The 25,528-nt window shown below is 38.7% G+C and overlaps 1 long non-coding RNA gene across 3 annotated transcripts in view; it reads left to right on the top strand.

Annotated features, from left to right (window-relative positions):
- LOC132673729 (uncharacterized) overlaps window positions 1-25,528 on the top strand; it is an 86,560-nt gene that overhangs the window by 37,664 nt on the left and 23,368 nt on the right. For 2 of the 3 annotated variants that reach the window (XR_009608172.1, XR_009608174.3), the window contains exon 5: window positions 3,103-3,236. This is a non-coding gene — a long non-coding RNA (uncharacterized LOC132673729). Of the gene's footprint in view, window positions 1-3,102; window positions 3,237-23,663; window positions 24,108-25,528 lie in introns of those variants that run through there. The other variant, XR_009608173.3, reaches the window with a different exon arrangement.

Here is a 25,528-nt window from a genome sequence, read left to right as displayed (position 1 = left end):
TTAGAAGAATGTTATATAGGTAGCCTTGAACCCATTCTGGTTTTTATTCAGTAAATCATTCTCAAACATCTACACTTTAACTATTATTGCTAACAAATTGCAACACACTCAACATCTGATTGCATCATCCAGATGCCTTCACCGAGGTAGAGAACTGCTCTTAAACTGACATGGAGTTTGACCTGCCCATCATGATTTACCAGCTTGAAAATAGACACACTGAGCTTTTAAATATTTCTCATAATCAGTCAACCTGCTTCATTCTTTACAAGTGTGTTTTATTTTAATGAATTTACCCACTCTAGTCTGTTGAGACATTAGAGCTGATGTATCCATTTGAACTCAGTGACATTCATTTTTATACTCATGGTACATGTTTGTTACTCTTTGAACCTAACTGCAAATCTCATAGCTTATAACATGCAGCCTGTAGCCTCATCGTGACTTATGTAGCTTTGTAGTGCCAGCAATTGGTTCATTACGTAGCACATTGCCGTTGAATTAATTCGCAAGAATTCTTCTGATACTGATGTGACAGGGTATCCCAACTGCCCAATTTTAAAAACGAAGTCTTTATGTTTTTGAATAAGAGGGTCAGCTGATAGCTATGGCTTGATGTGCCTGGAGATTTTCCTTTGAAGGTGTGAAGAAAGGGGTAGACATTTTTGTATGGCACCAGAAGAAGATAGGGAAAGTCAAAGCAATGGAGAAGGATGGCATAACATCTCTAAACCAGCTTGAAATGGAGCCTTGATTATCAACGGAAAGGGTTAGAGCCTTAAGCTGAAGAAAATGATTATATGAAAGATTTTGTGAGATTTTAAGTTCAAGAAATGCTGCTTTGGAGAATAAATGAAAAGGTACAGTTGAAAACACAATGGAAGGGGTATTCCCCCTCCCCCCACTTACCCCTGGACAGCACCTCATTAGCACCCTGAGTACAAGAGGCTTTCCTCCATTCAGAGAGTCTCTGTTTTTAAATTATTGAGTTCATCTTATTTATATTTATTGACATAACAGGTACATTTGTTCTTAGTTGTTGTTTTGATTTCTTGTTACCGCTTTCTAAATGATTATTTTTTATATACGATGCCTGTGTTTTATTTTGGGTATGTTTTCCAACCGATGGCTTGGAGGGCACACACATTATTTTTAGGTCTTGTAAACCTAGTGTTTATAAATTTTAACAATAATCTTAAAAACAAAAATCTTCTCATTTTTTTTCAGTTATACAGAGTGCATATTGACTATTCTTTTTAAACAGTGAATAAACTGGAACATTCATATTTTCTCCCACTTTTCTTTCTCACTCTATCTCCTGCTTTTAGTTGTTGTGTTATTAATTAAAATTTTTCTTATGAATAGCTTTATATCATGAACTAATGCATTTACACCTCTATTGCTTGATTTGTCTGCTTTAATATGAAAGATTAAAAATTAAGCCTAATTATATTAGTTTCCACCATTCTCCACTTTCAAGAGTTTATTAACTATATTGCTATTTCTACATTTTCAAAATTTTAAACATTTATATTCTGCTCTCAAGCCATAATCCATACATTTGCTTATGGTTAATGCTAGCTCTGAATAGATGGACCATTTATATTCAGCATTTTCCCACAATGTCTTCCTATGATGCAGCAGAGTTGAGGGATGCTTCCCCATAACGTCTTGAACCCCAGAGTTTGTCATTATAATACAGGAGTAGTGGGTCCATTATACCCTACTTTTAAGGACCAAGCTATATCAGTTAGGATTATGTTAGCTGCAAGTAAGAGGATTTAAACCCCCCAAGGACGTATATTATCTTACATAAGAGGAATCAGCAGGTAGGCACTGGCAGGGTGGTTTATTCAGTGGAACAGAGACATTTCTAAAGGTTCAGATCTTTTGCATCTTTTCTGACTGCCAAATTCTGTGTGCTCGCTTTCCCCTCAGGCTGGCTGCCTTCATAGTCCCATGGTGGTTGGGACTATATTTCCAAGATACTAATATTCAGAGTCAGTAAAAGGGTTCACCTATCTACTTATCTGTGTTCCTTTTTAAAGTGAACAAAAATTTCCCAGAAGCCCACTCTTATGTCCATTTTCTAGAATTGTGCCACTTCTCTATCTCAAACCAGACACTGACAAATTATGATGATGGGCTAAGACTAATCACAATCAATCTCTGAACTTCATGGCCACCCCATAGTTACACAAAACTCAAGGTCTTTTGGCAATGAATAAAGTCAGGGGTAGGGGTATGTGTAGGGAGGAAGCAGGTTGAAGGAATGGCTATTCAGTAGGAATGGCTATGTCTGCCATAGTCTAGACATTGCCAGAACTCTGCAGAGTATGTGTCTGCCCTCGGTTTTGTCCTATAGGATTTGGTAGGTATTCTTATAATTCTCTGATAAATGGTTATACCCATTTCCTAGCTTCATTCCTTTATTTTTGTCCCTTCTTCATTTTGGTGGGTTTTGAGACAATAGTAAAAGAAACAACTTTATTCTGTGGTCTGTCAAGCCAGAGATCAATGGAATGGATGTTGTTGTAGCAATAAGTATTTGATAAAGCAGTAGAGAGTAAGGCTAGCAATGCACTAGAGGCAAAAATACAACGACTTTTTCTTGGACAATTAGGAAAGCTTTCTTTCCCCTGCCCCACCCCCACAGGTGAATTCTACAACATTTATTTATTTTTTTTTTCAGTTTTTAAAAAATTTTTCTAATTTTATTTAAATCCAAGTTAGTTAACATATAGTGTAATAATGATTTCAGGAGTAAAATTTAGTGATTCATCACTTATGTATAAGACTCAGTGCTCATTAATGTCCTCTTATATGCCCATCACCCATTTATCCCATCCCCCCATCCAGAAAAAAAGCCCATTTATCCCATCCCCCCACCCAAAACATGGATGATTGACTATTTCTCTTCTTTACATCTACTAGGGACAAACATTTCACTACACTAAGAAGATATAGAACTGGGTCAAGTGATTTCATACACCTTTTCTTTCCTTTCAAATGCAACACTCAGAAAACATAAGTTTTTTGTTTGTTTGTTTGTTTGGTTTTGTTTGTTTGTTTGTTTTAATTTACTGCAGTGCTTTCTTTCAGTCTTTTTCAGAAAGTAGAAATCCTAGTTCAAGCAGTCCTGGGACTCAGACCTCAAATAACATCTTCGGTGATGGGAGGAGACAAAATCAGATTGGGTTCACAACCCATAGCTGGTCTTCTGTAGGGACATGCAGGTGAGTGTTTTAACAAAACGACATACCTTTATTCTTTGTATAACCTTTTCTGGGGCAGAGATTGAAGGCTGATGATGAAATCTCACAATCTTTCCAAGGCTTAATCCCATTAAACTTCACACAGGGGAAATCCCATTGGACATGAAACAAAGGAACAAGTCCCTCCCTAAATAGATTAGAGAGCATATATCAAGCAAGCAGGCTTTCCAAACAAAGGAGCTTCAAGCAGGGTTATTATTTGTTTGTTTTTCAATGCAAACAAAGCAGGTATTTTAAAGGAAAGGATGCAGTGACCCTTGGCCAACTTGCTTCACAGCAATGGCTACAGTTTCAGTGCACTGCTTTTCTTTAATAAGAATAAATCATTACAGGACTAAAGCCATGTATACAGAAGGGCTGGGAATGAGACATAGAATCCATCATGATTTGGACACTGTTGCTACAACCTCTCTCTCTCTCTCCCTCTGACTTTCTATATATATGTACAAGTATATGTCAAAACAAGGCCAGTGCCCTCAAAATAAATTGATCTCTATTACTTCTCAACTGACTTCTGCCAGGACAAATGTAAACCTATGGCATATAGAACCTATTCCTGAAGTTGAAGCGGCAGCTGTGGTGGAGGAGAATGAGTCCAAGAGCTCTTTGGGTGGTAACCTTCTGACCCCTCAGGCTAAACCCCTCCATGATGGCACAGTCAGCAGAGGCCCAGAAACACCAGGCACCTGACTACTATGGTATAGATGAACCCATTGATTAATCTGATCAAAAAGTAGAATCAGAAGGAAACTCAGAACTATTCTGAAATTATGGTTGTGGTTCTAGGAGTAAAATATAAAAACCAGTCAAATGGGACTCTGAGAAAATACAAAACAACTTCTCTTTGTGGCAAATGCTTACAGAATCAGCTATATTAGCTGGTTTGGTTCCACAAAGTGCCTTGAGTTCCACCACAAATCTGGCCGTGGGCTGTGGATTATCACTTTTCAAGGAACTAAATTTAGCACTTCACATTATGGAAAGATATTAAATTTTCTTTTATCTCTTTCTGATTATTCAGGAGGCACTTTTGATCTTGGGTTTTTTTTGTTTTTGTTTTTGTTTTTTTTTTCTGTGTTCAGTACTCACCATCTTAAATGTCCATAGGAGAGAAGTATGGCTTTTTGAATGTTTTAAGGGTACTTTCTACAATTAGATAAGGCTTGAAACAGGGAACAGGACATAACTTGTGATTTACTTATTTTGAGCCTCTTTTATCATTCTACTCCCTAAAGACTAATAATCAACAGAAAGTACCTGATTTTAACATCTGCCAACACACTTTTATAGTCTTTCTTTTTTTTTTTGAGGAACTGAGACAATTACCCTTAAGTTGAATAAAACTCATACTCTTTCTAAATAGAAAATGAAGTGTGACTTTAAATTTTTGAATTATCTAGTTTATAATTTTCCTACAGATCTATACGTAAAAAGAAAGCTAAAGCAATTGCATAATAAGTTTAATGTCTTCAAAAAGTAAAATATAAGATTTACCTGTTTCTATGGTACCTGTCTCCATTGCACCTGGTTAAAAGGACACGTGCATGACCCAGCAGGTCTTATACCTGTAATTTATGTCAGTGGTGCTAATTATGCTTTATATAATTTAAATCAGCCACCTTACTTGAATCTTACATTTCAAAACAATTATTTCCTCATCCTGCTCTCCTTGGGAAACGGGACATTATTTTATCCATGACATGTGATTATTTCCAAACCACCAATTTTGAATGGCCCATCTCATTTCTTCTTCTGTCACCAAAATATGTATATATAACATCAGTCCAGAGTAGTGATTGAAGATAGCATGCAATCGTGATAGAAATACCACTCCCTTTAAACAGTAGAACCCATTAAAGGCTTTTCACTTTATCACTGGTTACTTTCATTTCTCTTACGACTCAACTCAAAGCTCATCTTTCGCTTTTATGGTGCTCATCCTTTTTGAGCTATTGTTAGTGTGAAAGTAAACACTGAAAGATGAAATTCAATGAGACAACACATCAACATAAAAAAAATTCGGGTGGATGAAACCAAAGAAAAGGAGAGTAATAACAATACTGTGAGGTGGATCTGTTATTTGACTTAAAACTCGAGTATCAGGATGAATCCTAGACCTTCTCATTATAACAGACCTGAAGGAAGACAAAAATTATCACAAAAGCACTTACTGAGCACCAGGCACTGTTCTAGGAGTTTTACACATATTACCTCATCTAATCTTGATATCAGTCCCATGAGATAGGCTAGTCGTCCCACTTTACCACAGGAAGAAATGAGGCCCAGAGAAGTTAAGTAACTTGCCCAAAGTTATACAGCTTGTATGCGTTGCTGTCTGAAGGTGAATGGAGGCTATTAAATTCGGATTCTATGTTTTTTACCACCATGCCTGTTCAATGTATAATAATCATAATACCATTAACTGAGAGAAGGGGAAATAGAAGGTAAAAATCAAAGGCAATGCTGGAACATGGACCACCAGCAGTATATTTCCCTTCCCATATTTTTAGCCCCACCTCTCCCCTGTAGCACTGATTCTGGTCCCTTCCATGTTGTCTACCTTGGGTTCTCTCCGTCAGATCTCAATTCTTCTCATGTTTAATTCTTCATAGCTCAATGATCTTCACCTTTGGGAAATCAAATGATGTCACATAAATGTCTTGGGGATAGTGGTAGAAAAGATATACTGAGACTTGTTACAAGAAAAATATATTTTTGGAATTTCAATTCTATTTTCTGGGAAATTTGGGACTTGTAATACTTGAAAAAAATGGTCATATTTTTTATCATCTGAAAATGTGTCTTAATAAGGCCCAAGGCCAACTTAGACAGTACCTTTAGGTGAGTGACAGTGACATTTATTTTCCTAACTGGTATGCTTTTGGAAGAAAAAGACTGTGTTATTAGCAACTGTGCTAGGGTAAAATGGGACAATGTTGGGCAAGCTGGTACATCCCATCACCCTACTTTTAGAGATTGAAAAGAGGCAGAAAGATGATTGAAGTACGTTGAAGGAGGGGAAAATATATGACTTTTTCTTATGATGCTATGGATTTTTCCACTGATATTAAATGTGCTTGCACTGCCTTTCGGATTTGTTTATTCCCTAGGCTCATGATCCCCAATGTATTTATTATTGTTGCTATTATCATTTCATTGATTAGAAAATTATTAAAAGACTGTCATTGTCCTGAAGACTTAATTTATATTGTGTGCCTTACACCTCACAATAGTCCTATAAGGTGAGTTTATGATTGTAGTTGTTTTGGAAATTAAAATGAAGTGACTCTGCCAAGGTCACCCAGCTTGTAAATGGCAGAACTGAGACTTGTATATGGTGCAAGTGCAAAGCCCATACTCTTTACCACTATATTATGTGCCTCTCAAGTTATTTGGTGTTAAGAAACTTTAAACATATATTGATTTTCTCCACCACGAGCTTGTGAGATACAATTTGCTTAGATTAGAGTACGCTTAAACTACTGGCTCATAGATATACTTATTATTATAAGAAAAATAAAAATGTGGCTTATAATACTAAAATATTGAGTACAATTATAAACTCACATTCAAATTTTTTTTCTTTTTAACGTTTACTTATTTTTGAGACAGAGAGAGACAGAGCATGAATGGGGGAGGGTCAGAGAGAGGGAGACACAGAATCTGAAACAAGCTCCAGGCTCTGAGCTGTCAGCACAGAGCCTGACGCGGGGCTCGAACTCACGGACTGCGAGATCATGAGCTGAGCCGAAGTCGGACGCTTAACCAACCAGGCCACCCAGGCGCCCCTATAATCTCACATTCAAACAAACAAAAAACAACAGGATCCATGGCATGTAATTATTCAAAGATAATATATACTGGAGTAGTTGAGTGCCCTCCAAAATGCTGATTTTCATAAACACAGCTCACAAAGTATATACTCACTTCTTACAGTCAACCAATTCCATAACATAAAGAATTATATAAGTGTGTTATATAATACCTTCTGCTCATATGGTGTTTCCTGCATATGAAGAGCTATTTGAATCCCTTGACAAAAACTATCATAAGCCTCAATTTGCAGATGAGGAAACTGATGTACAGAAATGTTAGACGGCCGGCCCCAGGCTAACATGTGCTGGAACCAGGATTCAGATATACCCATCTGGCTCCAGATCAGTGCTGGAAATTATAGGGCCACACTTACCTTCACAGCACTTTTCACATGCTTGTTACTGAAGTGTGCAGAGATAGGAGATCAATGTTAAAAATCTTCTTTTTTTAATTTTTTAATGTTTATTCATGTTTAAGAGAGAGAGAGCGCGCACAAGCAGGGGACGGGAAGATAAGAGAGGGAGACATAGAATCTGAAGAAGCTGTCAGCACAGAGCCTGATGCAGGGCTCTAACTCAAGAGCCGTGAGATCATGGCCTGAGCCGCAGTCAGATGCTTAACCGACTGAGCCACCTAGGTGCTCCAGTGTTAAAAATCTTCTACGGGGCGCCTGGGTGGCTCAGTCAGTTGAGCGTCCGACTTCGGCTCAGGTCATGATCTCGCGGTCCATGGGTTTGAGCCCCGCATCAGGGTCTGTGCTGACAGCTCAGAGCCTGGAGCCTGTTTCAGATTCTGTGTCTCCCTCTCTCTCTGCCCCTCCCCCACTCGCACTCTGTCTTTCTCTATCTCAAAAATAAAAATAAACATTAAAAAAAAATTTAAAAAAAATCTTCTAAAACACATTCTTGCTCCATTTTGTTAGTTTTCTAGGATATGTATAAATATTTCTCAAAGTTTGTAGCAAGTTAGAGTAGGTGTATGTGTTTATGAGGGGTATAAAGGAGAGTAGAGCTTTTACCAATGATAAACAGGATGAGATCAAGAATGAGAATATGAACTAGTACTTAAGCAAAAAGAAGGTGAAAATAAAGCAACAGCAGCAGCAACCACAACAAAAAACTCGAATGTGTAAATAAGCACATGCATTCTCTCTATTCCCATAATGCACCTGTGGCAGTGGCAACTGAGTTTTGAGACTGAGTTTTTAGTTGTTTTCCTCCTTGTGTTTGATACGACTAGCTTCCACTGCCTTGATGCAGTCATGTAGATGTTGGCTTCTCAAATTTTGGTTTCTGGATCAGCAGCATCTCTTAGGCTTTGGGAGAAATGCAGGCTCTCTGGCCCCACCCACTCCTACTGATTTGGAATCTGCACTTACAAGACCCCTCATGATTCTCATGCATATTAAAGTTTTAGAAGCGATGGGCTACAAAATCATGATGAACTCCTTCACTGATCACAAATAGTCCTTTTTACATTTTTAGAAATAATCAAAAGGAGGAAAGGTCAAAGCCAGTCATCTCTCTGTAGGGGAAGGGGGAGGGCAGGAGTAGGAAGGATGCCTAGGTAAGGAGATACAAACAATGCTCTGTTTCTTGTTTCTTTCTCTGTTTCTCTCTTCTTCCACCACCTTTATCTCAACCCCCAATCACCACTCACGCACAAGTTCAGCTCACAGTATGAATACACAGCTACAGAGAACAATGAAGTCCATAATATTTGTATCCAGGATAACACGATAAGGGAAATTAAATCTCAGCCTACCCGGCTGGCAGTATTGGTAAAAGGAAGTTTTCCTTAACTCCTGTGGGCTAATTAACTAGGCCAAATGTCCCAAAGGATACAAAATGACAAAGTGAAGGGGCACTGAAAGTTACTATTATGGGTTGCAAAGTTCTCACAATTAGTTGACAAGGTTTTTATCCCCATTTGATAGGTTAGGAAGTTGAGGCATGGAGAGGTAAATAAAATAGCCTAGTTACACAGTAAGCTAAAACTGCCAGATTCCAAATCTGATTCTCTGATTACTAACCAGTGCTCAGAGCGGGAGGTATAAAAGAAAGCAAGCAACGGGTCGCATAAAACTGAGTACCTCCTGCCTCATCTTTCTCCTTCTGTTTTGCTTTGACTTGATGAGAATTGTTTCTAGGGTGCACTTTTGGTGAATTATTTACTATACATGGGATCTTCTACTTAAATGAGAAACACAAAAGATAGGTTTCTGCCATAGGCAGTTTACAGCTTAACTGAGCAGAAAAACTAACCTCCATGTAAAAAACAAAGATGTAGTTGGCTTAGACTGTGTTAGTGGCTGTTAGTACAGAGGACATTAGAGAGATCAACAGGGTCACTGCAGTTATCTGAGAGATCTTTGAAATGACATGGGCCTTGGGATAAGACCCAGAAAGGTGCCTCACTCAGGTTTAAGTGTCCGTGACTTTACATTGAGTTAATTTGATTCTAGACCTTTAGTCCCATACCCTAGGGAGAAGATTAGGCTTGTTTCTTACATTTGTGCTTCCAACTAAGATTGCATTTGGACAAGGATTCCATGGCTAAAATAATGAAGGTAAAAATGTTTATTTCTAACAAAGGTGAGCAGGTAAGATAATGGGCTGGGGTGGAGGTGTCGTTTGGAGCAGGTGGAGAGGGAACAGGGTGCTGGAAGGGTGTAGAGATGGTGCCACAGGAAGTGTATTCTCTTCAAAATGTTGCCTAGCACTGGCCACGATCAGCATTCATAGTGTGGACCACAATCTGCCAGACGCCGAAAAGTCAAAATCACAGGCTATTCTAAGTGGAATGTTCATTCAGTAAGAAAATTGTTTGGGCAGGAGTCTAGCAGCCCTGGTCGAATGCAAACTGTGTCCAGCCAACTCAACTTGCTTGGCCGTTGGGTTTTTGCAGTGTGGGCAGCGTCACACTGAGCCGTGTTTGAAACATCACCAGAGCCGGTCCCTCAGCAGAGCCTGACGACGATTAACCAGTATCCTTATCTACAGGCATCATGTTGCCTGAACTCCTGAAGAATTTGTACCTAGAGGAATTCCTGATGTGATTGTGTTTAGCCTTGTCTGGGGACTATTAGAATTTGGAAACTTTAAACATCGCTGAAAGGAAAAAGAAAAAAAAAACATAAATAAGGGATCTAAGAGAACAGCTACGGAACGCCACCATTGGGGTTTAAATGCTGGGCTTTAATGACGTGAAGCAGGTTACTTCTCTCTTCATGCAACAAATCTTGATCCTGTACCTACTCTGCGCAAGGCATGGAAACAGCTCTATCTGCTAGGGCTGTTGGTGAAGACTAAACTGCATAATATTTGTAAACTGCTTAGTGTCTGAAGCATAGCAATTGTTCAGTAAATGGTAGCTGTTATGGTAACAGAAATAATCAAGGGTACATTTCCACATCTTTGTTAAAAAGCACAATCCAGTTTTAAACGGGAATAATTGCAGAATACCTATATGCAGAGACAAACCCGCACAATTCCAATCTCTAAAAGTAAAGTACAGGTCAAATCCTCTTTCAGAGACCTGCAAGAGTCAATTTAAATTTTCCTGTGCCCTGGAATTTTGCTGATTTAAATATTGTTCCAATAATAATATTATTATTATATTTTTATGTAGCTTTAAAAAACATTTTTCACATTCATTAACTCTAAATAAATTATTGCCAGGAGGCTTGGAAACCAACTTGTTTTATAGAGATTTTGGTAGGTTAAATTTGTTCTAAATGAATTTGGCCTGGATCAGCAACTGAGGTAAAACAATTAAAATGTCCAATTTGGGGGAATTCTTGGTAGCTTTCCAACATGCCGTTAGTTTTCATAATCAAGCTGTTATATGATTTTTTTTCATTATGCATGAGCAAATAGACTTCACTACACTCAATTTGAAGCAATTATTATCTGTGGCACAATATAATCAAAAGGCTACTGCTATTTGTTGAAGGATTCTTTGTTTGCCAAGATTATTAATAAAGTTATGCCAGAAGCACATACAGCACTGGTTGGCACTCAGCAGCTGGCTCTGGAAGTGGGAAAATAAATCAGAATTCTTGATGATTGTATTTTTCACTATTTCTGCCAGTGTGTGTATTGGAGAACATTTCACATTAAATAGAACTAATTGCCTTAATTGGCTTATGGCTATCAAGCCCACTGTACTGTGGGTGTGTAGTCAGAACATGACTGGGGGAACTTCGATTCTTATGGATTTAGTGGTCCAGGTGTAACACACAGAGCAAGGCAGTTGAAAAACATGCACTGCCTCTTGTTGTGTTGTGGAATTGTGGGGTCTGGAGTGGGTAAGAAGCCTCTTCTCATCAGCCTGGGGTGGTGACTCTTCCCACAACCAGCAAAGGCAAATAATTCCCTTTAGAGGGCACATGAAGGAATATCCATGTGTCATGATGGCCTCCCAGAGCAATCCATGAGCAAACAGGAGTTCTCATTTCCCCACGTTACACCTGCGTTTTCAATAGGCAGAACCCAGCTTTGCTTTCTGGTGGCTGATAACAAATTTAATAACACTTGCAAAATTAAATTGCCTTCCTATTTTATCATGACCCCAACACATAAATCTTGAGGCTTTCTTCATTGCCACTGAATCTTTCATTTTGGGTGTCATTTCAAAGGACAGCCTGGTGGCTGGGTCATTCAACAGAGCCTAGAGGGCACTGGCACCGCCTTCCTCCATTAGCTCCTTGCAGATGCCAGAAGTTCCAGAGGAAAAAGCTTCATCCTCTGTTAAAATGCAAATGCCCAGCCCCTACATACGCGCACATGCACACACACTCACACACACACACACACACACACACACACACACACACACACGGAGCCCCTGTATACTTCCAGACAGTTACATTCTGATATGCTTCAGTTTAAAATGGTAAGATGGAACATGAAGAAAATTTAGGGAGGCCTAAATAGGGAAGAAAGGCCAAGATGGGGAGGAGTCATTGTCTCCCCAAAACATCATGCTCCATAGTTCTCAAGTGGTGATGGTTTGCCACTTTAACTGATTAGTCTAATGAAAGACAAACAAACAAAAAACAACTGATTATTATGCCTAATGCATTTAAGGAGTAATCTTGCTACATCACGGCATTAAAATGGTGTGTGATTCAGGAAGAGTGAAAGTACTGGAATAATAACATTTGCCATTTATAGCTAGAAATAACATTGAAATACTCAGAAAGAATCAGAATTATCTTTGAATAAGTGAGGGAAACTCGCCTCCTTGGGCACATTTAGTGGGTGGGCAAAATTTTGTGCCTGAAGTCACCACTGGGATATGTCAAGTGCTAGGTATACACTTTCTGGAGTAATCAATTTCACATCGGGGTGCTAAAGGTGTGGGCTGGTTCTCATGAGATGGGGCAGTGGGTCTCAACCTTAGTTCTACCCATGCATGAGCTTTCACTGGTCTCTGTAGGGAGGGCTCAGGTCTCTTGTTTTCCTTCTGCCCCTGGGAGAAGGCTCTGGCACACAAGACCACATAGGTAGAGATCACTTTTATTTGGCACTTTTACAAACGTGGGAAAAGGAAATGCAAAATGCAACCAGAACACCCCTATAATTGATGGAGCAGTTTGATCTGTCTCTCCTCTTTTTTGATGTTCTTATTAAATCTGAAGTTTATAATCACTTCCCACTCATGCTTGTGAGCAATTAAGAGCATCTGCCATCACAAGAAAGAAAAACATGTACGTGAGTAATGGAATCAATGACAGAAAGGGACTCATTTGTGCATTTTAAGCTGTAGATTTAAAGACATGTTCTTGATCATTAAAAGTAGCAGTTATTTTCGTGTTCAAGAAAAGTTTTAAAATACTAAAAATAAAGCATAGGTAGAGATACTTCATTTCTATCCAGATAAAAGGATTCCTGACTACATTTTCCAACATCAATCAGTTTGAAAAATAGTACAACATGACTGCCTTCTGAATAAAACTATTTTTGAGGTACTCACATTGCATATCTATCTCTTTGGATGCTGTAGTGGGTGGAATATACTTGTAAAATGTAAATGCATTCAGATTTTCATTCATTCAACAAAATCTGTTAAGCAGTCACTATCTACCAGGCATTGGACTGGGCCCCCAAGATCTAAAGATGATTAAAGCCATGGCCTCTGCTTCAGGGTATCTCATGGTTTACTGGGCATCCTGTATAAGTTAGGGTGCTTTTGATTACAGGTACCATTTTTAACTTACTAAAGAGTCAGGAAGGGTGTTGAGGTGGGCTGATCCAGTGGCCCAGCAATGTCTCCCAGAACTCAAGTTCTGACTCTCCGTTTTGCACACCCCATGATAAATTCACTCCACCTCTCGCTGCTTCCCCTAATGCTTATGGATGCCTGCTGGTAACATGTACATTCACATGCAGTGCAAGAAAGAAATAGAATAATTGCCTCTTAAGAATAATGAAATTCATTGCCCAAAAGCCTGAACAATGTTTTATGTATCTCATTGGCTCACACTGGTTCAGACCTGCAATATCCCCAAACATATCTCTGGTAAGGGTTTTGGTATTGCCATCATTGGCTCAGCCTAATCGGGGTCCACCTCTGAAGCAGGGGTCGGTTAGATTTCCCGAGACATATTAGCTCTCTGGGAAAGGGTTCTACTAGACAGGAGGAAAGGAGTAGGTACTGGGCTCTATCTTTTGCCACATTACCTTTCGTAACACTAAAAGCTATTTTAGTAATAATGTAGGACTTGACTGGCTGATGATGTGATTTTTGAAGTTTACTGTTTCTCCTGGATCAGAGGTTCTCAAACTTGAGAACCCAGAGGGCTTATTAACGCACAGTTTACTGGGCCCACCCCAGAGTTTCTGATTCAAAAAGCCCGAGGTGTGGTCTGAGCATTTGCATTTCTAACAATGCAGGTGATGCTGATATGCTGACAACTTTGTGGAGGTGACACATCTAATAGCAATTTGGCAGCCTTTGATGTGCTAAGCTCACCTGGGGTTGGACAAAACTTACTTCAGGATTTGAACACATTTTCTGTCCATGAGGCAGACAGTTTCTCATGGACTCTATTGCTCATTTGCCTGGTTAGCCTTGAAAGTATCCTTTCCTCCACTGGACGTGGCTTTGCCCATTACATAAAGAACCTCAAGAATCTTTTGAAAGCTATTGTTGCTGTTCCTAATAAAATAGTCTCCAAAATTATTTTTAAAAGCCAGTTATGAACATGCAAAAGGTAACCTTGTTTTACAACTGAGCTATAAGAAAGTTCCAATTCCTATTTCTGCAATTCAGAAGATATCTAGTATTGTATAAATTGAGCTCTCCTATATTGATACCGACAAGAGGAAATATATTACTGAAAATACTGAAAAACTAAATTGCTTAGGAAGTAAAAAGATCGTAATGTATTGACTCTCCACACATTGTACACAGACTGTATTTTGACATTGAATAGAGCAATTTAAAACCACTTCTTCAATGCCCAATTTTTATAATAGACCTTTGCTGAACTTACGTAGAAACGTCAGTGATCGTTGTCACTGAAAATTACTACATTTTCCAAAACAATTTGACTTGGTATTTGAACCGCTTAAGGAGGTAATTCTGGGGTGCCTGGGTGGCTCAGTCGGTTAAACATCCAACTTCAGCTGAGGCCATGATCTCACAGTCTGTGAGTTCGAGCCCTGCGTCGGGCTCTGTGCTGACCGCTCAGAGCCTGGAACCTGCTTTACATTCTGTGTCTCTCTCTTTCTCTGCCCCTCCCCTGCTCACACTACGTCTCTCTGTCTCTCAAAAATAAATAAGCGTTTAAAAAAAGAAGGTAATTTGGGGCGCCTGGGTGGCGCAGTCGGTTAAGCGTCCGACTTCAGCCAGGTCACGATCTCGCGGTCCATGAGTTTGAGCCCCGCGTCGGGCTCTGGGCTGATGGCTCAGAGCCTGGAGCCTGTTTCCGATTCTGTGTCTCCCTCTCTCTCTGACCCTCCCCCGTTCATGCTCTGTCTCTCTCTGTCCCAAAAAAATAAATAAAAAACGTTGAAAAAAAAAACAAAAAAAACAAACATTCTTTCTAAAAAAAAAAAAAAAAAAAAGAAGGTAATTCTGAGGAGCTCAGATGAATATGAGTTTTCAGAAAAAAATATACCTGCAATGGGCCACATATTGTGCTGAGGACTATATTTATGAAATTACATTTAATGAATTTAAAACTTAAAAAAGGACAAATTAGGGGCATCTGGTTGGCTCAGTCAGTCAAGTGTCCAACTTCAGCGCAGGTCATGATCTCAAGGTTTGTGAGTTCAAGCCCCACTTCAGGCTCTGTGTTGACAGCTCAGAGCCTGGAACCTGCTTCAAATTCTGTGTCTCCCTCTCTCTCTGCCCCTCCCCCACTCACACTCTGTCTCTGTCTCTCAAAAATGAATAAATGTTATTTTTTTTTTAAAAAAAAGGACCAATCAACAACAAATAAGAGCTCTCCTCATTTGCTTTTATGAGTTTGAGTTTCTCTCTCAGTGACTTAGGAAAGGTCATGACTCTAAGCAAAGATGTCTTAAAATGCCTTTCCTCAGTTTAAAACCCTTCTATAGTTTCTGATTTCTCACTGCATAAAGACTGAATTCCTTAATGGCACCATGGCCCCATCTTTGCCCTCTTGATAGAGCCTCACCTGAGGCCCTCTGGCCAGAACAACCTGCATGGGCCACACTGACCTTCCTTTTGAGTCTGGGCAGAGCCATGCTCCTCCCACCATAGGCTCTCTGCACCTGCACATCCCTCTGTTGGAAACACTGCCTCACACTCCCCTTGCTTGATAATCCTCCTCACCCTCCACGTCTCTGCTCAAATCTCACTTTCTCAAGAAAGACCTGCTGGGCCATTAAGATTTGTGAATTGAATGTTTAAGAGCCTATCATAGGACAGGCATGTGCAATATGATATTTAATCCTTCTGTCAACTGATCAGCCGGTTAGGCGTAGCTGCTCTTTCACATACGAGGACTGCAATTTGTCCAATATTAGACTAAGACAGTGCTGACTGTGGGAACTTGTGTACTTCTAGTAAACAAAGAAGAATGCTTTATATTTCTGCAGAGCAAACAGGATTACCACACACTGTCTACCTTGATTATATATGGTTTAGAATTATCTAGATGAAGGTATGTTTTATTTCCCCACACATAAATGCTAACAGGAAAAGACATTAGTTCTTGTCCTTCTTTCTTTCTCAACACTTGGCTTTAAACTGAACTTAATAAAATATAATATATATGAAAATGTGTTAATATAAAAAGCACAGAAAAAATGTGGCATGCTATGAATAAATGCTTGATGCAAGATTTAGAGATGATACTCAAAGACCATCTTGCAATTTTTCTAAGCTGTGTGTATAGCAGAAAATGTGAATTTTGACAGAAAAAAATGACCTTGACTTATTAAGAAAAATGAACATTTTTTCTAAAGGGAAAAAAATAATTTTAAATTCATGATCTAAATTATATTCCATGAAAATGCCTCCAAATTTAATTTAGAATTAAAAAAACCACACACAACGTCTACAGCATTCAGGAGAAGCCTGCATTTAAGACATGTTCCTTCCTTCAAGTGAAGGCATGGCATTCAGTCACACTATTTTTATTGAGTTGTAAGTATGTCCCAGCTGCAATTCAGTGGTACTTTGTCAAATAGAATTTTCTACCCAGAAGAGATATAGAAGCTAAACATTGTGGCTTAAACTTAAAGAAATCCTGAATTATAGATATTCGCAGGATTCCAAGTCATTCCTGAGTTCTATTTGCAGAATGCAATCCTGTGCAAGTAGGTCTTGATCTTTGTCTTCTGTTTTAATTTTTTGTTACTGTTTATTTACTTTTGAGAGAGAGAAAGCACACAAGCGGGGGAGGGGCAGAGAAAGGGGGACAGAGGTTCCAAAGCAGGCTCTGCGCTGAGAGCAGCGACCTCGCGAACTGTGAGATCATGTCCTGAGCTGAAGTTGGATGCTCAACCAACTGAGCCACCCAGGCGCCCCTAAGGTCTTCATCTTCTAATGAATAACCACTAACATATGGTTTAAAGAAACATCATACAAAGCTAAAAGAAAAAAGAAAAAAAACTTAAAATAAAATTGCACCATAGTTCTTTAAAATTTTTTGGGACATAGTAAACACTCAGCAAGGCTAGAAATTAAAAGGTGTTTACAGATTCAGATGAATCAGAGACTGATGATTTTCTGGAAGATTGCCTATGAACTATGATGTATATTACATTATACATCTCTTATGCAATTACATATTTTTTTTCTATAATCAAAGCAAGTGAGACTTGAATTACAAATCCATATGAAATTTCCAGAATTTTCTTTTTAAGACAGCCTTGCTTTTTGTTATTATTTTTTTAGCCTGTTGTATTACCACTGCCTAACATATGATATTCTAGGAAACATTTCATTTTAAAGGGTTCCATTACAGTTAATGACGATAAGTCCATATGGTGTAATATTATAATGAATTTTCCGGTGGAAATTAATTAGATGTGTGAATGTGTGAATGTTAACATTTATTTACATCCCAGGCTAAATGTTCAAAGGAGTGTATGTTAAGCACACAATTAGAAGCAACGATGCATTAAATTGGCCTCACCAAGATTTAGTATTAATTTTAATAGTGCAATGGAACTCCTTGGAAAATCCATGTTGCTTGCTGCCCAATTGCTTGCTTTTGAGACTCCTTGTCTACCTAAGCAACTTCTTTACATAAAACTTGATAGAAAACTGAGGACGGAGAAGGAAAGCACATTTTCCACCTCCTATCATGAGGCTGTCTAATGTTCTCATTAACCTATGGACTTTCTCCCAACTCCTTTTGATTTGCACTGTGCAAACAGTATCTAACAACTCCTTTTGCAAACACTCAGTGACCTTTTAACCAGAAAGGGAATTCCTCACAGCTGCAAACCTGGAGTTACTATGTTCTTTTTAAAAGTGTTACTTTACTTAAAGTATAAAGAAACAGCAACAGTCTTTCACCAGGGTTTTCTTATTCCAAGACAAGCTCTTAGTAGGGAGGAATCATAGAACTCCAGAACCAGCTGGAGGTATTTCCTTCCTAGGTCAAGCATCATTCTGATTAACATTCTGAGATTATATTTAATTTGTGCTCAGAATTTATTGGGCTATTTTTAGTCATATATTTAGATTAGAAATATTTTATTGTTCTAGCGTTTCCTTAAAACACTATATAAACTAGTAATAATGACGTCTAACCAGGTGTGAGCACTGGGATAGTAAATTGCATGGATTGTCTAATTTAGTTCTCTTACACATGCTACGCATGCATATATCCTATTTATATCTCTATTTTATAGAAGTGAAAAGTGGGGTATGGAAGTTACATAACTTTATCTCAATAGCTGGCAAGTAAGTGGTTGAAGTAATCTGTGAACCAATGACTGTCTGACTGACACCCAGTGTGTCAATCAGCCAATACTAAATGTTTTGAGGCGATTTTCATTATAGTCTTTAAAAAAAGCACCAACTGATTAGATCACAGTTATTTTGTGATTTTGTGTAACAAATATCTTGTTAAACCCCCAAAACAAATTTCACATACATTCAGTACAAAAAAACAAGAAAGCTTGAATAATGAAAATATTATTTGCTGTGCTATACAGAGGAAATACATGATTGGATGAATACTTTGCAGCATTGTAAGTTTGCAAACTCTCTCTGAAGCATTCCGTATGAAGCTACTTCTTATAGGGGGAGCCTGGGTGGCTCAGTCAGTTAAGGGTCCGACTTCAGCTCAGGGCATGACCTCACGGTTCGTGGGTTTGAGCCCCACGTCTCACTCTGTGCTGACAGCTCAGAGCCTGGCACCTGCTTCAGATTCTGTGTCTCCCTCTCTCTCTGCCCCTCCCCTGATGCACTCTCTCTCTCTCTCTTTCTCTCTGTCTCTCTCAAATAAATAAACATTTACAAAAATCTTAAAGTTACTTCTTATGTAATGAGACCTCTTCATGAAACCCAAATGCCTCTATTTCCCTGATAGTCTTGATAACTGGGAAAGGAAAAGAAAACAGCAGTTGGTGAACACAATAACAAGACTGAGTTAGAGTATGTGTTAGTCTAAAAGACATTTGCAAGTCAAGTAACATATTTTAGTAAATAAAAGATGGTTTCAGGCAGCTCAGAATTCTGGATAAATGTCATTTGCCTTATGAAGAAATTTCAGCAAGAAAAGTAGCAAATTTCATGATTTCTGAAAATGTGAACTTGATCTACCCTCGTAGCCTATATGCCCACCTGGACTTTAGTTCTTGCAAAGGCACTGGAAATTTCACGGTGATGAGCAAATCTTCACTGCCACTGACTATGCAACTTTAATTTAAATGTATAAGACTTACAACCCCATCACTACCCCTTCTCTCCTTATAAATTCTAGACCTGTCATCTATGGGACTGATGAATGTGATGAGTATTAGCTGTACTCTCCAAGCGATTTGTTGTATAGGAAAAAGACAAAGAAGGATGTAGGAAACATGTAGACTTTTATCCTGAAAGCAGAATAGAAAGGAAAAGTAAAATTTTATTTCTTATTTTGACTCTGGCAAGAACTGAAGGTTTGAGGTCACAAGTTTCCTTGTTTACACATGTAATTGTACGGCAAAGCCATTGCAAACTGACTTAGGTTTTCAATCTCATACAGACTAATTTTATATCAACAGATATAAAATTTAAAGTGAAAAGGTAGGGGCGCCTGGGTGGCTCAGTTGGTTGGGCGGCCGACTTCGGCTCGGGTCGTGATTTCGCAGTCTGCGGGTTCGATTCCCCGCGTCGGGCTCTGTGCTGACAGCTCAGAGCCTGGAGCCTGTTTCGGATTCTGTGTCTCTCTCTCTCTGACCCTCCCCTGTTCATGCTCTGTCTCTCTCTGTCTCAAAAATAAATAAACGTTAAAAAAATTAAAAAAAAAATAAATAAAGTGAAAGGGGAATTACCAAATAATTTCAAGGTCTAACTTTATGTGTTCAGTAAATATTGTGCAGATCCCACAGCTAACAATTGCCATGGAATTGGAGCTGGGGAAGTAAGTAAAATCTTCTCTTGCTTTATTTTTCACATGAGATTTAAAAATTGTAACATATTCTCAGATCCATTTCTTGAATGACACATACTATTATAAACTTATAAATACAAAAGAGTGGTTAGTCACCTCTAAAAGCAAATCAGACAACGTATAGAATGAGGGGGACCTCATAGGTCATCAAGTCATCCCTTGCCTCTAGACATAATTACAAGTACATACGCTACTGTCATGAGTCTTCTTAAAAATTCTTGCCTTCCTTTTGTCTCCCAAACTTGAAATGAGTTTGTTTTCACTCCCATTTGCCTCTAGTTGACTTGGTAAAGAGGTGACTGTAATATTCCCTACCTGGAAAACATTTGAAAAGAAGCTGAAGAAAAGCTATCAGAGATAATTCAGGCAAATCAGAATTCCATAATAACTGTGGGTGTTGCAAACAGTTCAGGTTTGGATATCAGATCTAGGATGGATCACTTGTTTCTTAACTCATGTGGTCAGAGTTTTTCAAACTTGATAGCTAGAGAGAGGGTTAAAACTCATCTCTGGGTTTCACCTCCAGAGTTGGATTTAGTAGGTCTGAGTGGGGCCTCAGAATTTGCAGTTGTACCAAATTTCTAGGTTCTGCCAAGGATGTTGACGTGTGTGTGGGTGGGGGGCACTTTCGGAAGTTCTGCCCCTGATCACCAGGTAACTTGTTTTAAGTAGCTGATCTTCAATTTGCTTGTCTCTGAAAGGGAATATCATTATCTGTGAAGACAGATACACTTAGCCCAATCCCTGGCACAGAGTGTATAAATTTGCAACCCTGAAATATTTAAGACCACCCACACTCCATATATGAGAAAAATGCAGGCAGGGATAAATATGAAGGTTTTATGTTTGTTTGCATTTTGTTTGATCATTGTGTTTTGATTATTCCCAAGGTCTCCATTCTTCTAAAAAATAATTTTGATTATTCCCTTTATTATGTTATTTTAATCCCTCACCATAAAAATAAAAATACATGATATAAAACTCATGTAAAAAAAATCTCTAATATAAGATCCAGACAAACACTGTTTACAAATAGAATAGAATTTTTTGACTTGATGATATCTTAGAGACTATCCGGTCAACTTGTTCATTGTAAAGACAGAGAAACTTCTCCAAAGTCACAAATTATTTAGTGACTAAATCCCAAGTCATTCAGATCAAGCCAGCCTAGTGCTGTGCCACCACCTCCAGAAAACAACTTCACATATATGTTTAAAACTTATTATTATTTAACAATATATTTATTAAATCATAAGTTGGCAGGAGGGAGAGACAGCCTGACCTCAATGTGCCAAAGTCTAAAATGACTGTATTTGGCTTCCGTAGGGTCCTCTCATGGGACAGGCATGGCAGGAACAAGTTCATGGTTCTAATCACTGGAGGTGTTGGATTGGAGGTGGGGGGCAGGGGGCTCATCTGTGGTAGGTCTGGAAGACAAACCTGAGAGAGTATTTGAGGACCTGGGTGGGCAGCAGCATTCACTCCCATTAGGGCAGGGAGGGTGGGTCAGCCTTAGGGTAAGGCTCTTTCTTTGGACTACAACCATCACCAACCTTCTCTAGGGTCCCGTTTGGCCTCTTATTGCCAAACAATGATTTGGCCTCCCCTCCAGACTGTGGGAAAAAGTTTTGGTAACTACTGCCTGTGATCCTCAGGCCCCAGTAGTGAGTCAGTGGGTTAGGATAGCAGGGTCATCTCAACTGGCTCCAATCCACAACCTGTTCTTAGCCACTACAAAAAGAATAACACTCTACCATCGTTTCATTTATCATCATTAGGAAAATTGTATCTATTACTTGGGAGGAAAGCGTAGGGTGTCTAGGAGCAATGCTGAGCTACACTGTGAATTTCTCTTCAAACACGTCTGTGTGAAGCTGTCTTTGAAATAAAGTTTTCTCTAAGGGCTAGAGTTTTTCAAGAATTCCCAGTAATACTCCTATGCCAGACTTCCTTTCCTATGCCAGATTTCCTTTTTTCCCCTTTGTTTTTCTTTTTTATAGATTTTCCTTTCTTACAGTGCACTCTCTTTGTGGTGGAGTTATTTGTCTCTCTTCTTGTACCACTGGCTATTATGGTTGTTATGGCACAGAAAGGAAATGAGAGATAGGAATCCCAGACATTGGTAGATGAGAAAGATCCTCCAAAGTTTCTACTTTCCCCTTTTGCTGGGGTCTTATTTAAACTATTACTAAAACCATCCAAGAATAGAGCAAGGTCCCATCTGGAAATGTTAACCCCTACTGCCATCAAGGGAAAAGATAAAGGAACTATTATGGACTGAATATTTATGTATCTCCAAAATTCACTTTTTGAAATCCTAACTCTCAATGGGATGATCTTTGGAGATAAGGCTTTGGGAGATAATTAGTTAGATAGGGTCCTGAGGTTGAGGCCCTCTTGATGGAACAGATGTAATGCCCTTATAAAAAGGAGACATGGGATCTCCCTCTCTTCTCTCTACCATGTAAGGATACAACAGTTAGAAGGCCCTAGGCAAACAAAGAAGAAGGCCACCTGACACCTAATCTACCGGCATCAGGATCTTGAATTTCTCAGCTTACAGAAGCATAAGAGATAAATGTTGGTTGTTTAAGCCATCCAGACTGTGGTGATCATTATGGCAGCCCAAGCTGACTGAGATAGGAATTGAAGTTGAGAAACTTCAAGAAAACAAGTCTAAGAATCAACATTTTATTTCCATTAATGACAGGTGAAATTCAGGACATGAGATGATTTAGAATACAGGATGAGAAAGTACAGTTCACCATACAGAAAAGCTTTATAGAAGCAAGGAAATTATTATCATAAAATTCATGAGAGGGTGACTCTTGAGAAGAAGAAGGGGCTCATGGAAGGGATACATACAAGAGATGCTGGCCTCTTAGGTGCCATCACCCTCCATATCTTATCCTGGATGGGGTTGCATGAGTATTTGTCTTTCAACTACTGGTGAACGATACATATGTTTTTATAAACATTTTTGCAACTATGTTTTATTTCATATTTTTAGAGCCTTGTAAGAAATTAAATGGCTATTTAATATTTAGAATTTCTGTATAAAATTTTAAAGAATTTGACTGGATTATATGAATAATAATAAAGACAGAGGCGCCTGGGTGGCTCAGTCAGTTAAGCATCCAACTTCGGCTCAAGTCATGATCTTGCAGTCCACGGGATGGAGCTCTCCATTGGGCTCTGTGCTGACAGCTCAGAGCCTGGAGCCTGCTGCAGATTCTGTGTCTCCCTCTCTCTCTGCCCCTCCCCCACTCACGCTCTGTCTCTCTCAAAAATAAAACATTAAAAAAAATTTTTTAATAATAATAAAGACAAAAATAACATGTCTTTTATTAGCATATTTCTGTAAATTCTATGACCTTTGCTGTCTCACTGCACCTTTCCTAACAGGCTGAATTTCTTGAGTGCTTTTTTTGGTATCTTGCAGTAATCATTTATTAGATTTTAGTTGTTTATTATGTGCCTAGGTTTTCAGGAGCAACTATAAGAAGCAAAGAGAAAATGTGTAACTATTTTATTCTAAAAATGAGATATTGAAAAGCAGCAGTTGTATAACTCAGATTTATATCAGCCCAAAAGGATGAAGAAAGAAAAAAGGAAGAAAGAGATGGAAGAGAAGGTAGAGAAAGGTTTAAGGGAATAAAACTATGTACAGAGTGCTCAATGCATGCTAGATGGTTTCATTCAAGTATTAGATTTATTTCCCCAAACCATGGGAGCTCTTTTTTTACCAAGGGGAAAAGAAACTCCAGGAGAGTTTCTTGTAGCCCTTCAATTTGATTGCTCCCAGATTACAGCTCTGATGTTACCATATATTAGTAGTGAGAAAAAAAATAATGGCATCCAGTTCTGGTGACATCGACAACTTTCCGAGTAAAATGGCTTTAGGTATCATTTGCCTCAAGAAATTCCAGTGGATTGGAAAAACTGTAGTTGCTTCCCTGTCAGTTCATTAGAGACAGGGACTGGGGACTCTATAAGAGTTTCCACACTTGCACTTTTCAGAGCAATCGGGCTGGCATTAATAGAAATATAAGTGAATGGATCTTGTCTTCAAAATCTGATCTGTCACCTGGTTCCAGAGAGAAGACAAAGTCATACCTTATTGGGGGATGGTAAAATAGACCTCTGAAATTACAAGAAATTGTATGATGTGTCATTAAATGCAATTTCTTTTTAAGAATTCTCTCATTGGTAATTATTCTTATTATGTAGGTGGACAGTCTCTTAATATAGATAAAGACCTTTGCAGCTGCTCTCATCATAGGCCTCATGTTTAATATGCACTTTGTAATTAGTGTGGATGTAAAGCCCCACATTTGCAGTCAGCTTCCCTTTCTGTCAGATCGGTTTTTAATCTGGGCTGTGTTCAGCTGCGAAGGGCTGATAAGCATTTCTGAAATCTCTGTACACGACAAACAGCACTTTAATCTCGTCTTTCAATTTCCAGTGCACTCATTACACAAATTCAGCTCAAAGAACCTTGATGCATGAAAATTAGCCTTCCTGGATGTGGTACAATTTCTTTTAACCTTTTAAAAAATACTCTGACCCTCCAGGCCATTCGTCCCAGCAAAATGTAGGCAGTGACTTACTTGCAAAATGGAGGAGATTCATCTCGAAGGCCAGGGAGACTAAAATTGAGCTAAATGTTAGCTATTTGTTTTAATTGAAGATGAGGGAAATGATTTCTTCAATTTTAACCTAATTTTTAGAGAATAAACATCATTACATAGAGATCAATTATATTTCTGTGTAGTTCTTTCATATACAGAACCTCCACTAGCCCAGCTGTCTGACAGAGCTTGCTCATTTAAACCTCAAGCCAATTAGCACCAATTTTCAATCAGTTATGTAAGTATTAACCTGTTCCTCTCTGTATGTAATCTGTGTGTGAGCTGGCTTGAAGGAGATGAAATTCTTAAAGTGTCAAATTGCTTTCCCTAATACGTGCTTAGGTCTTTATTTGCATTACACCCTAGGCTCTGATTTCAAGCTTTCAAAGATAAAAATGTGTGAAATAGCTGCTGTTCCTTCCTAGTCTCTAGAGATGGGTCACAGGCTGGGGAGGGGCGTGTACTACTTGAGGAAAGATCCCTTGGTATAAAGACTGAGCCTATCTTAAAGGGAAGCAAGAATGAATGTTATCTGTCATTTGGCCCCACATAATAGTCCTCAAACACAAATCAAGGCAAGTTGAAGAAAAAAAGATGCCCAATGTATTTAACCTTGTTTGGATTATCCAAAGTGAATCAAGCTTCTGAGATTCTCCAGTAAAGAAAAGACAGGTTATTGCATGCACATAAATTGCTTAAAAAACAAAAGTTTGTGT

This window comes from Panthera onca, chromosome C1 (genome assembly GCF_046562875.1).
Source record: "Panthera onca isolate mPanOnc1 chromosome C1, mPanOnc1 haplotype 2, whole genome shotgun sequence".
NCBI classification, from domain to species: Eukaryota; Metazoa; Chordata; class Mammalia; order Carnivora; family Felidae; genus Panthera; species Panthera onca.
Note: the sequence above shows the minus strand (reverse complement) of the source record. Positions and strands in the feature narration are given on the sequence as shown.